The sequence below is a fragment of the Ylistrum balloti genome, unplaced genomic scaffold (assembly GCF_031769215.1).
Source record: "Ylistrum balloti isolate Yb309-2 unplaced genomic scaffold, AGI_CSIRO_Ybal_v1 Utg371022, whole genome shotgun sequence".
NCBI classification, from domain to species: Eukaryota; Metazoa; Mollusca; class Bivalvia; order Pectinida; family Pectinidae; genus Ylistrum; species Ylistrum balloti.
In genome coordinates this window covers 59,941-74,546 of record NW_026782568.1, presented here as the reverse complement: position 1 = coordinate 74,546, position 14,606 = coordinate 59,941, and positions in this window count along the sequence as shown.

Genomic DNA, 14,606 nt, shown 5'->3' with positions numbered 1-14,606 from the left:
TTGTGGAACTACCGCAGTCTAAAATACAGTGGGCAACCGCATCGTCGACTAGTAGCTTGCACTGAGCACAAGATAGCTCGCAATTTGGAGGAACGCACGAAAGCTTGCTACATTTTTATAAGTCTGGTAGAGACCATTTCGCAAGGTACCATAGAGGAGAGGGACTAACATCCCGCTGCAAATGTTTAAATCTGCAAAAATCATCACTGTTATTTAGATGTTCACTCCAACCAAAGGAGTACGTGCTGATCAGAATGTCCTTTGTTAGGTGTTTCCAGTGGCTTTTAGGCGGAAAGACACCAGTTTGCAAAAATTGGTACAAAAAAATCCTGTAAATCATACCGGTGAAATAAATTCCAAATATCTAGTATAATGTCAACTTTCTTGCCACGGAAGCCGAAATATACACGAAAATGTCTGTGTAAGAACAACTTTTTAACTGCTAAACGAGTATCTATATTGCATAAAGCAGAGAAAAAACGGAGCTTTGATAGCTCAATACAAAGGCAAATAGATATAAACCCAAGCATACTAAGGCCAATATCGGATCTAGTCCGGCGAGGAAAACCTTGAATCAGCTTTGCACATAAGTGATGAACTGATTCAATGCGATTCCATTCAGTTTCAGATAGAGAATGCCATAGTTCACAGCCAAAAAGACTGCTTGGCATCACAACAGATTTATACAACTTGGCAACTGTCAAGTGATTAATGCCGGTGCCAAACAAATTACAATGAAGCAGGACAAAGCACTGTCCACGTAGCTTATGCACAATCTCATCGAAATCTGGACTGCCTGGTTTGAACTTGTTAATAAAAATACCAACATGTTTACAATTTGTAGATTCAACCACGGCTTCGCAACCGAGATTCCAATTACGATTAGCCTTTGAAAACACACGTTTACTTTCATTAAATACAATAAATGTTGATTTCGAAGCATTATAGAAAAATCTCGACTTATAACCATAGTTATAGCAGATGTCCAAAAGATTGTCTAAGCCACGTTTACATAGAGACAGCAGCGTTATATCGTCTGCTTGAGTTGGACATGTAACATTTACACCATACAAAGCTAGAACATATTTTGAAAAACATAACTCATCAAGTAAATCATTAATGAAAACTGTATAGAGCCAGGGTGAAATAATGCTCCCTTAACGCGTACCTTGGCATATCTTGAACCAGTTAGAGATGAAACCTTGGTATAAAACTGCGCTATACATATTGGAATATATCGAAACAATCACGTGAAGGTACTTTGACTTGAGACTTAAATTGTGAAGTTTGTAAAATAGGCCATTATGCCAAACAGAGTCAAATGCCTTGGCAGCGTCAAGAAAACAGGTAAAACGTTTGTTGTTACTGTCGCAAGCATAAGAGACTGATTCATGAACTAAAAATGACGTCATTGTGCTACTAACATTTCTTTGAAACCCGTTTTGTAACGGATTAGGTACAAATAAATCCTGAGCTTCAAGCCTAATAAGTAACAGTTTTTCAAAAACTTTCAGAATAACTGGCAGTAGAGAGATAGCTCGGTAACTATTTGGATCGTTTTTTGGTTTGTTATGACCTTTATACAGTGTAGAGATAAGACCTTTAGTGAGGACAGAAGGGACATATTCTAACCTTACAAAAGCATTAAAAAGAACATGTAAACAATCGTACATAGTATCAGGAGCATAAAGTAGGTGCTCGTACACAATATGGTCGTGACCAGCTGCTTTACCAGCCTTTACAGACAGTTTTTATCTCAAATTTGGAGAATTCTTCATAAAAATTATCATTTATCTCATGATGGGACAAAATATTGGCCACTGAGGTATTAACTCTTTTTTCAAAGGGAATATCAAAAGCTCGCAGATTCGGAATAAATTTCTTTAAAGTATTCACTCCAATGAAAGGCTAGGAGACCTGGATCTCTGACGGCGGTTCCACTAAAGTTCATGTCCGTACCATCAGCGCCAGAAGAAGTCTTGTGGCGCCTTTTGACCAAAGACCAAAAGGACTTTTGATTAACGTCCGAGCACTTTTCGATTTCATCATTAACATCTACAATACTCAGAAATTTGGCGGTGTTTTTTCCTAAATAATCGTTTAGCATTTTTGTACTGACAAAAGGATATGTCGTTTGGGTTCCTAAGACGGCCTTGAGAGGCCCATTCCCGGCGGAGTCGCCACATGGTGCGATTGAGATCCTTCAGTTGATCATTCCAATATGGTCTTAGAAATTTATGGAATTTCTTTTTCGGCAACACCCTCTCTGAAGTTGTTTGAATGCATTGCACAATTGTTAGAGTAGTCATCAACAGCATCCTTAGTACACAGTCCTTGCACTTTCAACAAGGAATAACTTGCTATACATCGATCAATGCTGTCCCGATAAACATCAATATTCTTAGAATTTCCTGCCGGAATCCATTTATATGACGAAGAAAGTGAAAGGCATTCCCACAAGGATGTCCACGGGAGCAAACTGGATTTTCAGCAAGATTTACTCGATAAAGATCGTATTTAAGGGAGCTACAACTGTGTCTTAGTTCAGTATGTATCATGTTTAACTTCCGTTCACCATAACTAAAATAGATATGTGGGGATTGTTGTGTATTTAAAGTAAGTGAGGTTTTAAACAAATCTATGGAAGGCAGTGATCTTACAGAGAAATCTAACAAATTCCAGCTACGAAGCGTAGAAGGTATAAATGAGAGGTTTGTAAGAGAAAGCCCAAATAGAGGAACTCTATAATAATTGTTATTTGTAAGATTATAGCGGTTATTATCTGCAACAATAGGTGGCAAGAGATCGTTTAAATAATTTGGAGTTAGCTTGTTATGCATCTTAAATAAAAGTTGAAGTTTTCTTCGTTTTCGACGATTCGAAAGTGTATCTAAACCAGTTTCAAAATGTAAATCTTCTATACGTGCATAAGAAGGAAGGCCAGTTATAATACGAACAGCTTCTCTTTGGGCTTTCTCTAATTTATCTGATTAAGTATTAATGCAACCGTCCCACAATTCACACGCATACTCGAAATTTGGTAAAATAACAGTTTTGTAAATTTTTAAGAGAATATTTCTATTTAACAAGTAGTTCAACCTTCTTAAGACATTGATTTTCTTCATAACAGATATATATCTAGCATTGATATGATTCCCCCCAATTTGCGCCGGAATTAAAATTTACCCCCAAATGCCTATGATGATCAGTAAAATTCAAATCTTTCCCGTCTAACTTCAGGTCTAAATCATCATCTATGTCAATCGAATTAGAAATAATATTACCGCAGTTTTGTCTGGATTGAAAGTAACCAACCAAGTTTTAGCCCAAAAGTTTAAAGAATCAAGATCCCTATTTAAGACATTTTGGATTTCAAGACATGATGAGGAAGACTTTAATAAAGAAGTATCGTCTGCAAAAAGACGAGCAGATGATTCAAGGACCTCGGCAATATCTTTTATGTATATAAGAAAGAAAAGTGGTCCAAGAATGGAACATTGAGGAACCCCTGCTGAGTTTGAACCTAATTGAGAATAAACACTATTTAGGAAAACTTTCTGCTGCCTATTAAATACATAGTTTTCTAGCCACGTAAATAGCTAACTACAAAGTCCGTACGATTTTAATTTTACCACCAAACCTTTATGCCAAACACGATCGAATGCTTTAGAAATATCATAGAAAGCCATACATGCATGTTTTTCACTCTTCAAGAGCAATACAAATATTGTGATAAATAATTATGTAGATGTTTGAAAATAACACGCTCAAAGACTTTTCCAACAGTAGATAGAAGAGAAACCGGTCTATAGTTAGAGGGAGAATGCCTGTCACCTTTTTTAAACAGTTGCATAACTTTTACTACTTTCCAATTGGCAGGAAATATACCTGACGATAAAGACATGTTAAACTAGTTTCAAGTGGAATACAAACAGTTTGTGATGTATTTCTTAACATATGATGACTGATCCCATCCTCACCAGAGGCCTTTCCGAGCTTCGATATCTGTAAAACATCACGGATTTCATTTCTATTTACTCTTACAGAACTAAACGTTTTGTTGGTTTTAGACTCAACTACAGGAACTGCAGTGTTTCTATCATCGACTTGTTTAATGTTACAAAAATAGTAATTTAATAAGTTAGCTTTGTCTTCATCATTAGTAATAACATTATTAGTGTGAGGATCTACAAGAGAAGGAATAGATTGTGAAGTTCCGGTTGAATTTATTGACCTTTTAATATGTCTCCGATCAGATTTTGGATCAGAAGACACACATTCTTCAATTATACCGTGAACATTCTCATAAAATAATAAACGGGCGTGTTTTTTCATGTTGTTAACCTTATTTCGTTGAGACTTAAATTTATTAACATCCGAAAGAAGCTTGGTTGACCTCGCGATTTTATGTAACCTATCACGAATTGTCAAATATTTTTTTAATTCAGAGGTCATCCAAGGTTTATCATTAGGTCTAATAGTGACCACTTTAGACGGAATGCACGAATTCGCAAGATCTAAAAAAAATATCAGTAAAACGTTCACAAACAATATCAATTGTGTTACAATTAAGGAAAAGATCATTCCAATTATAATTAGAAATAAGATTATTACAGAAGAATCAATACAAGAAATAGACTGAGTTAAGAGAATGGGATCCAGAAGGCTGGATCGAGTTGGTCCAGTACGAGTTGGTTCGTTTATGACATTAATCATACTAAAAGAACTTATAAATTAGAAAAGATAATGGTTAGGAGATGCAGTTAATAAGTCGACATTTAAATCACCAGTTACTATTATATTTGGTGTTATGTCTAAAGCATTATTAATAGATGTACGCACATTGTCCCGAAAGGGTAACACAGAATTTTCTGGTCTATATGCTGTACCTATAATGAAAGACGAAGTGGTTAGTGTGATTTTAATCCAAATTACCTCATCCCCGGGAAATTCTAACTCCGTTAAGCGGTTTACTTTTAGAAGATCGTTTATGTAGACCAGAACACTTCCACCAGCAAAACTCCTATCAAGTCGAAAAGGTTCATGAAATCCAGCTATAAGTAAATCATCTGTAGGTATCTGATCATCGAAATGGGTTTCTGTTAGACATACGATATCATACTCACCTGCTATATCTTCTACATAATCAAGTTTATTCCCAACACTTCTAATATTAAGGTGAAAAATCGAAAGCTCGTTAAGGCCCAGGCCAGGATTGGATTCAATGTCCATATGTTGCAATAAAAGTAACTATAAGATTACTGAAAATTCAAAATTTTGAAACAGGAGAGCATTGATTTGATAGATTGACCAAGGAATATAAAGACGACCACAGACGAACACGCTTAAAATTAACCTGAGATTTAATGATAAAAATAGAAGTGATTTCATAACGCATTTACCGTAGACCTTTGAATAGAAGATACTGATCGCTATTATGTGACACATGTAAGAATTGCCCATTATCAAACAAACCGAGACGTAAGTTTACAAAATAGCGAAACGGTATCATACATAGTAGACATTGTGCAAACCAGCAAAAGGTTTTGTTTATCTGCGTAAGTGAAAAGAAATGAGCAAAATAAGCCCTGGTGTGAGCATACAAAAATGAAAAAATACATGTAAAAAAGGCAATAAGCCGGATAATCAAAGTCACGTGAAGCAATGGGATAATCGACATATCGACATGTAGACACAGGCAGACAGTCATACAGTGGTTAACATAATAAAACATAACATATGTACAATAATGATGGTAACTTGTAGTACAAGTCATGACAGAACGATGTGGTACATCGTGATTCTGTGAGAACATCAAAGAAAATGAGAGATTACGATACTATTGTGAGTTGAAACGAAATTGGATACTAAAAGATTGGTAAGGTAAGCTGATATTGATTATTTGTTCATGTACTTGTACCTATATACAGTTGAGGAGACGATGTTCAGGCAGGTATGAATTATATACATGTATTAAGTAATCTATGAATAAGATACAATATTTTTACTCTCAACGACCTTCCTCATACAAAATATACTTGCAGTCATATAGATTTGAAAAGTGTTTACATATAAGCACAGAGATATATACAAACATTCACACATGTGTGTTTACAATTGCACACATACACGATTCCCGTTAATGCTGTAAAGTGCTTAAATTACGCGGTGTCAAAATTTTCTCGTTTGTACTAGGAATTTGTTTTCGCGGGGTCCAAATAGGAGGTACGGGTTCTTTGGTATACGTACGTACGCTGACACATGAACACCTGAACACTCCTGAAAGTTCATTGATCATTAATATGACATTCTACCATGTCTCCACCATTATCAAGTAGCACTGTGTCGCTCTAGCATTCTCACGTAACTCATTCATCACTACCAGATATTTTGGCCTGTAATTTCCGCAATGTATATGAATATGAATAATTAAATGCACGCAGAATTAGTTTCTTACATATATGTATTGAAAAAAATCTTACGTTGTCGGTAGCTAAAATGATATTTTTCTGATATTTAATATTTGGATATATCTCATTCCTATCAGAATTCATTGAAATAGAAAATTCATTTTTTAATTTTATTTTTGGTCGTATTTACGTCGAATCAGGCGGTTACACGCCAAATCTCTTGGTCATGCCCTGAACATTTCCCAGTTGGATTCGTGCGTGAGATGATAATGGAGGTCGGGGTTTACATGGGCACATCAACCAGTTCGGGATCTAGTAGAACACTCACTGTGTATTGTATTTTAGAGGACGTATCGTATACAATTAGTTGAAAAATGTATATTGAAAAATTTATATCTAATGATAACAATGACTGTTATAGGATGTGTATCCATTTGCCAACAAAACTAGCCCCTTTCTTTTCTACTTGTGCTATCAAAGGATCAGAAAGTTTAAGCTCGTAAAATGTTTAATCCAATCGAATTTCTCTTTTCAATTTTTGGTAGCAGAACATTTTGTTGATGAACTGAAGAACGAAATTGCTTAAAAGAATTAATATCTATTTCAAATCCGCAAAAAATCAGGAATAGAAGTGTGGGACAAGATGTCAACAATCAATATCGGCTCAACGTACAAATTATACACCGCACAATTGGGGAATCCCAGCACGCTAAGACTAAAGAGAGTATCAGAGAATTTCCATGGCGCGAAGATATCGGCTTCGCAACTCCATGACACGAGGTTGTCTCTACTAATAGATAAAACAGACAATAAATTATGTAAAATAAAAGCTTTATAACATTCCTATCTTAGTCTTTTTTCTCATTCTCATCAAATTCGTTTGCCACTTATTTTCTGAATAACAGGTCAAAGGTTAATATTGACCAAAAACAAGAGATACTAAGAATATATTAGCATTTTGAGAGCCCTTTGCTTTGAATGGAAATAAATAAATAAATAAATACAAATAACACCAACGTATTACTTGCGATTGGAAATAGCATTTCTTTCGTGTAAGGACGAAAATACATTTGTTTCTTTCTCACAATCTTCGAGATTCCAGGTGGTAGAAACCGCTCGCAGACTTTCTGTTCATCAGATTTGCTATGCGAATTGTGGCAAGTATTAGAATGTACACAAGTACTTGACGTTCTACTGAAATTATCAAATTTATGAATTGATCGAAAATTTTTGAATGATGAGGCCAGTGAAACTCTCCATTTAGATATTGTCGTTTTTCCTCAGATCACTTTGGATTTTCCTAAGTCGCCTCATGTTTTAATCTTTGTTAGAGTTGTCTCTCTTCGCTCACTCTACAAGACCAGTTGTCGCAAAGTATCCAATATGTAATTGAAGAATTAGAAAAAGAAGAAGAAATAGGCTGAAAATACAATATGTTTTTATCAAGCACTAATTTGTATGGGAGCAAAAAGTTAGTTGTCATTTACCGTACCAACATCCACAACTTACCGTCATGAAATATTTGTATGTCAATTGTATAACGAAGTTTGCAGAGCATGACTAAGCTACTGCAATAAAGGTTTATCTTATGACATATATGATATAACAGACACATGCACACGCACGCACGCACGCACACAAACACACGCAGCCCCCCCCCCCCCACACACACACCCCCAAACACACAAACACACTCACACACCAACACACACACACTCACACCCCCCCCCCCCACACACACACACACAAACACACCAACACACACACACACTCACACCCCCCACACACACACACAAACACACACACACACTCACACACCCCCACACACCCCACACACACACACACCCACCCCACACACAAACACACCCCCACACAAACACACCCACACACCAACACACACACCCACACACCAACACACACACACTCACACACCCCCACACAAACACACCCACACACCAACACACACACACTCCGCCCCCCCCCCCCCCACACACACAAACACACCCACACACCAACACACACACACTCAACCCCCCCCCCCACACACACACACCCCACACCAACACACACACACACACTCACCCCCCCCCCCCACACACACACACAATATATAAATATATTAAAGATACATATATTCTATTTACTGTCGTATATGAAACCAGACTGACTTCCCCAACCACAAGAAGTCAACAGCGCCCTCTAACGATGATACAGTATAATACAAAGTCTCTCTCTTTCTTCAGGTAATTTCTCTCCAGTTTGATCGTTCATCTTTGGGTAGTATTTAGGCTTGTTTCATATCAATAGGCGATGATTAAATAAAGTGCGTTATTTTATGGCAGCACTATAATATAAAGTTGAACAACTTCAAGAGTAAAAATTGAAGCACACGTGGTGAGTATTCTCAGTTCACAGGACGATAAAATCAACAAAACAAACAGATTATTAAGCACACATTTCATAAATGCAGATCTACACACTGTACTTAATGAGAACTATTCAGGATTACAAAACCTATCCGACATATATTTCAATCTTGATCTAATGGGCTTTAAGATTCAATAACTGCCTATGGCTGAGTTGAAGAAAAAAATCATTGATGAAGATTGTTATAATCATAACATATATACAAATTCTATACATTTGATGACATAAACGAGATAGCAACATTTAAAAAAAATTTTTGGTTTGAACAAATGACGTTGCGTGATATTTTTTACCGGGGTTACTTCCCTTGCCGTCGCTCTTCTGCTGTATTTTGATCTGGTGCAATATTTTCACAATGACGAGAAAAATATAGACGATTTCCTTATTATTACTATTGATGTAAAACCATGGAACCTATCATCATGTGAAAAATTGATGGAAGTGTTGACATATGTATAACATCTCTTGTCTGGTAAGTCGCATTTCGACAAAATGTTACTATTTACACGAAAATATAATGTTTTATTTTCGTTTTTTAGTTGGTAGACACCTTCTGCATTAAATACAGTGGTATTTAATAATTAGCGAATCAGGTGTGTGATCTAACAAATGCATTTATAAAACGTATTATGATGAGGTACAATGCGTTATAATGAATGAAATTTGAAGGGATCTGTGATGGAATTTATTCATCTTTCAGGTGATCTAGATCAGAAATATGTTTGATCAGCTGATTCATATTGCAGTTTATAGACGATTATGTCATTGATTCCACGTTTAAAGTACACAAACATCCCTAATGAAACATGTATTTATCAAGTAGGAACACGTGAGATTTAAATATCAGCACATCTTTTCCGTTGTTTAGGGATATTAGGAAGCCATATGTTTAAATGGAACCCATTACTTAATTACGATTGGTGATTTCAAATTTACAGGTGGTATTAATGTGATAAAAAATTGATGTAATTTTGGAATGATGTTTGCAATGCAATTTTCGATGTGGAGAATTGCAAGGATATTGATCTACACAGTATATTGTCTAAAATGTCCAGACTCTATTGAGGCATGATTTTATTTTTTCACTGTTGATAGTCAGAAAAAAAAAATGAAATTATAGTGCCTGCGTTCAGCCATTGTTTATATAATTCACACCTTTAAGATACTGTAGTTATAACTCTGACATTAAAGAGAAATTATCATCAGATCAAAGTTAGAAAGTAATCTTTGAGTTTGAAATGGTTTTAGACTTGTCTGTTACCTTGTTACTGATATAAAGGAGATTAAGCCCTCTAATGAAGTTCAACACCTGGACAGAAAAAAATCACAACTTTTACCAAATAAATGTAAGTTTGTTGTTTTGTAATCTACAACTGCATGTAAATTATATTTTTAGATGTTGAATCAGTGTCCCAAGTCATGCTGAGAGAGGCGTTTTGGAGATATCAGATCTGACACACCAAACAGTCACCATGTTGTATGTCTTCCATGTAGACACGGGCACCATGCTCACCTTTGATATGAACTTAGCCATGGAGAGGTAGTTATAAATGTTGTAACTGGTTCTATGCCGTCTCTGATATAAACTTTAGCCAACGAGAGGTAGTTATAAATGTTTTAACTGGTTCTATGCCATCTCTGATATAAACTTTAGCCAACGAGAGGTAGGTATAAATGTTTTAACTGGTTCTATGCCATCTCTGATATAAACTTTAGCCAACGAGAGGTAGTTATAAATGTTTTAACTGGTTCTATGCCATCTCTGATATAAACTTTAGCCAACGAGAGGTAGTTATAAATGTTTTAACTGGTTCTATGCCATCTCTGATATAAACTTTAGCCAACGAGAGGTAGGTATAAATGTTTTAACTGGTTCTATGCCGTCTCTTATATAAACTTTAGACAACGAGAGGTAGTTATAAATGTTTTAACTAGTTCTATGCCATCTCTGATATAAACTTTAGCCATGGACAGGAAATTACAAGTGGTTGTAGCTGATTTGTTAAGTTATTGATATCAGTATGTTTCTACTGTTGATGTTCATCATCTTCTGGATAAAATACTTAACAGATACAAATTTTTGAAGTATAGTTGAAACTCGTCTCGAAATGGCTGGAATCGAAATTCTGTTTGAGTCGAAATAATTTTCAAGTCCTGATTTTTTTCCTTTTACATCTTTGTAATTTTAGTTTGGATGACTTGAATTTCATTGAGTCAAAATTTTGGTGGAGTTGAAGCGATTTTTCAGTCCCTTCAGTTGTAAACAAGAGAACACTCACTCGTTGTCTCGAAGTTAATTTTTGCTAAAACATTGACACGTCTTCTGACGAAATCAGTCCTTACCTACACAAAGTAGAAAGTCACATGTGTGTAACACATGTCTAATTACGGATGATCAGTCCATGGTATACACAACAATAATTGGTCTTAGGCGATTAATTACCAGTCTAATTATCTAATTAAAGTTTGGCTTCTCATTTGTGTCACCATTCTGTAGCAGTGACTTACCTGTACGTTAAAAATGTTTTCACAAAACATGAAAACATTTAAATTAAATCTATTTGTTTATTTAATGCCATTTCAAAAAACAGATAAAATTACACTGCTTGCATGCAAGTAGCCCTACTTTGTACAACCATAATCAACATTAGAAAACTGATATTGCCAACCTTATTTATACACTTCGTTTGAGTCGAAATTCAGATAAGTCGAAACATTTTTCACAGTTCCGTGGATTTCGAGATGAGTTTTGACTGTTTATTTAGATTAACATTATTTGTTTTACAACAATTGCAAAACAAGTTTTACCAACTTTTCCGAAAGGAAACTGGAGTACCAGGGAAAAGCCCATGTGGTTGGGCAGGTGACCACATACCTTTTCACAACTGTTCTAGGAATCAAACCTCAGATGTCTAACTGAAAGGCGGGTGCATTACCACTGCACCACCTTACCATTGTTTTTAGGTCATCTGATCCAAACGGTCAAGATGAGCAATTACCTTCATGCATCGTCGTGCGACATCCACTGTTCTGAAATATTTTCTTTAAAACACTACTCCTGCTTAGGTCTAGGTGGATTCCAACCAAATTTGAAACATCGTTTGGATGGGGGATCATTTATTAAATTCAGCAATCTTTCTTAATACTAGAATGAATTTGATTCAAATTTTGTCTTTAGCATCAGTAGGGGTTAACAAATTTGATTCAACCTTCAAAACATGACTCCTTCTTAATGTCTTGGTAGATTTTTTGTGTGAAATATTATTGTTGGTGGGTTACCATGTCTTAAATTCAGAAAGTTGATTCAACTCCTAGGGATTTGAGGGTAGGGCCCCAAGGGAGAAATTAGACAATATTTTGCTTCAAAATACTACTTTTTCTTAATGCTTGAATAGATTTCAACCAAATTTGTTCTGAAACATCATTGAGAGTTGGGAATCAGTTTTTAAAAACAGAAAGTTGATTCAACTTCAAGGGACCTGGGGGTGAGGTCAGATAATATTTTGCTTTAAAATACTACTCTTTCTTTATGCTTGAATGGATTTCAACCAAATTTGTCCTAACATTATCAGGGAGTGGCAGTGATATGAAACATGCATTATGAGATTGCCTAGACCAAACTTCAACATGGTGATATGGTAACCACAGTAGTTATTTTCTGATATGATTGTGCAACTTCATACACAGAATCGACCATTTATGAGTTTCTGATTCTTTCAAGGAATGTTCCTAATTTGAATTTATCAAATTTGTCAGACCACCCCCAGCGAATTCTATGGTTTGTCCATCCATTCGTCGATTGTCAGATGTCCGATAAGGGCCATGGCCCTCTTGTTTAAGTTTTGTCCTTGCAGGACATTGATATTTAAATATAAACTTTATTTAAGAAAAATTGCAAAACAAGCTGTCATCTTATATTAATCACTCTTGTTTGTCTTGATGAAAACACGCAATGGATGTAACTATGGAAGGAAAGTACAGAGTTCCCAGAGAAAACCCATGTGGTTTGGCATGTTACCCCATTACAAACTTGAGGTGAAAGGTGTGCACATTACCATTGTGTCACATGAAAACCCCTGAGGTGAGAGGAGAGTTCCCACCAGTACATTACCATTGTGTCACATGAAAACCCCTGAGGTGAGAGGAGAGTACCCCCCGGTACATTACCATTGTGTCACATGAAAACCCCTGAGGTGAGAGGAGAGTTCCCCCCGGTACATTACCATTGTGTCACATGAAAACCCCTGAGGTGAGAGGAGAGTACCCCCCGGTACATTACCATTGTGTCACATGAAAACCCCTGAGGTGAGAGGAGAGTACCCCCCTGATACATTACCACTGTGTCACTTGAAAACCCCTGAGGTGAGAGGACAGTACCCCCCAGTACATTACCATTGTGTCCCTTGAAAACCCCTGAGGTGAGAGGAGAGTACTCCCAGTACATTACCACTGTGTCACTTGAAAACCCCTGAGGTGAGAGGAGAGTTCCCCCCGGTACATTACCATTGTGTCACATGAAAACCCCTGAGGTGAGAGGAGAGTACCCCCCAGTACATTACCATTGTGTCACATGAAAACCCCTGAGGTGAGAGGAGAGTACCCCCCAGTACATTACCATTGTGTCACATGAAAACCCCTGAGGTGAGAGGAGAGTTCCCCCCAGTACATTACCATTGTGTCACATGAAAACCCCTGAGGTGAGAGGAGAGTTCCCCCCAGTACATTACCATTGTGTCACATGAAAACCCCTGAGGTGAGAGGAGAGTTCCCCCCAGTACATTACCATTGTGTCACATGAAAACCCCTGAGGTGAGAGGAGAGTACCCCCTAGTACATTACCATTGTGTCACATGAAAACCCCTGAGGTGAGAGGAGAGTTCCCCCCAGTACATTACCATTGTGTCACATGAAAACCCCTGAGGTGAGAGGAGAGTTCCCCCCCAGTACATTACCATTGTGTCACATGAAAACCCCTGAGGTGAGAGGAGAGTTCCCACCAGTACATTACCATTGTGTCACTTGAAAACCCCAGAGGTGAGAGGAGAGTACCCCCGTGGTACATTACCACTGTGTCACATGAAAACCCCTGAGGTGAGAGGAGAGTTCCCCCCAGTACATTACCATTGTGTCACATGAAAACCCCTGAGGTGAGAGGAGAGTTCCCCCCAGTACATTACCATTGTGTCACATGAAAACCCCTGAGGTGAGAGGAGAGTACCCCCCAGTACATTACCATTGTGTCACATGAAAACCCCTGAGGTGAGAGGAGAGTACCCCCTAGTACATTACCATTGTGTCACATGAAAACCCCTGAGGTGAGAGGAGAGTTCCCCACCGAGTACATTACCACTGTGTCACATGAAAACCCCTGAGGTGAGAGGAGAGTACCCCCCAGTACATTACCATTGTGTCACATGAAAACCCCTGAGGTGAGAGGAGAGTGCCCCCTGTACATTACCATTGTGTCACATGAAAACCCCTGAGGTGAGAGGAGAGTGCCCCCCAGTACATTACCATTGTGTCACATGAAAACTCCTGAGGTGAGAGGAGAGTTCCCCCCAGTACATTACCATTGTGTCACATGAAAACCCCTGAGGTGAGAGGAGAGTTCCCCCCCAGTACATTACCATTGTGTCACATGAAAACCCCTGAGGTGAGAGGAGAGTACCCCCGTGGTTTACCATTGTGTCACATGAAAACCCCTGAGGTGAGGACCATTGTGTCACATGAAAACCCCTGAACCCCTGGTGAGAGGAGGTGAGAGGAGAG